We start from the raw sequence: 1,417 nt of genomic DNA on the forward strand, positions 1-1,417 counted from the left end.
ACACACTTATGATTTGTGCATTTTTCAGTATACAGAATACAAAAATAAAATAGTTTATGAAAATGAAATTAATTAATCCCATTTTTCTCAATGTACCACATAAATATCAGTTGAATTCACACTTTTATCATCCTACTGTCATTTTCTTAGTTAAGTCTCTCATCATTTCTCACTGTCAAAATGGTGGTAGCTTGACAACTGGTCTCACTCCACTCAGAGCTATCTCCATACCAACCCTCATGAAAGCTGTCTAATGGCAAATATAATCATCCCCAGTGGCCTATTTAAAACCCTGTAGAAACTGCTTACTTACAAAACCCATTATCCAAGCTCCTTGCTGACGTATCTCCTATTATTTCTATTTGCCTCAAACCTCATCTAAGCCAGGACTCACTTCCCTGTTTGTATTCTCAGTGTATACTAGGAATTGACATATATTATTATGTAATGATCGACGGCTCAAAATAACCAAGCTGACATCTGAAACCAGGTCTGCATGGCTGGCTCTATAACCCATGTTCCTTCCATATATTACAATGCCTACCACTGTACATATCGGGAACAACTTGCTTATTATGAAATCTGTGTTCTTTAACTTAATAATGTCTAACTTGAAAGAACTGGATAAAAAGGAAAAGAAAAAAACAAATAAAGTTATTATAATTCATTTTAGTGGTTTTCACCATCTGTTCTCCCATCTCATAGTGTATTTAAAACAGCAGAAACTTTGACATTGTCATTAATCCTGGGGGCAAATGATAGGCCACTGGAAAAAAAAATTAGCAGGGAAGGAATATAACATAATCGTATCATTTTTTCTTTTTTAATTAGAGTGAGAGTAGTGGTAAGGTAGATTAGAGAAGGCAATACTGGAAGTAAAGAGAATAATTATTCTATTTAATTAATACAGAGAAACCCACTGATAGCTTAAAGACAAACTAAATCGGTACTACAAGCATACCTCATTTTATTATGCTTTATTTTGCTTCCCAGACATTGCATTTTTTTAAATTTATTTTTTATTTCAGCACGTTATCGGGGTACAAAGGTTTAGGTTACATATATTGACTTTGCCCCACTCAAGTCAGAGCTTCAAGCATGTCCATTCCCAGATGGTGTGCACCACACCCATTAGCTGTGAATATACCCATCCCTTCCTCCCCCTTCCCATCTGCCCAAGACCCAATGAATGTTATTACTATATGTGCACTTAAGTGTTGACCAGTTAAAACCAATTTGATGGTGAGTACATGTGGTGCTTGTTTTTCCATTCTTGTGATATTTCACTTAGTAGAATGAGTTCCAGCTACATCCAGGATAATACAAGAGGTACTAGATCACCATTGTTTTTTGTTGCTGAGTAGAACTCCATGGTATACATATACCACATTTTATTAATCCACTCATGTATTGATGG

The sequence above is a fragment of the Propithecus coquereli genome, unplaced genomic scaffold (assembly GCF_000956105.1).
Source record: "Propithecus coquereli isolate 6110/MARCELLA unplaced genomic scaffold, Pcoq_1.0 Scaffold109, whole genome shotgun sequence".
Taxonomy (NCBI): Eukaryota; Metazoa; Chordata; class Mammalia; order Primates; family Indriidae; genus Propithecus; species Propithecus coquereli.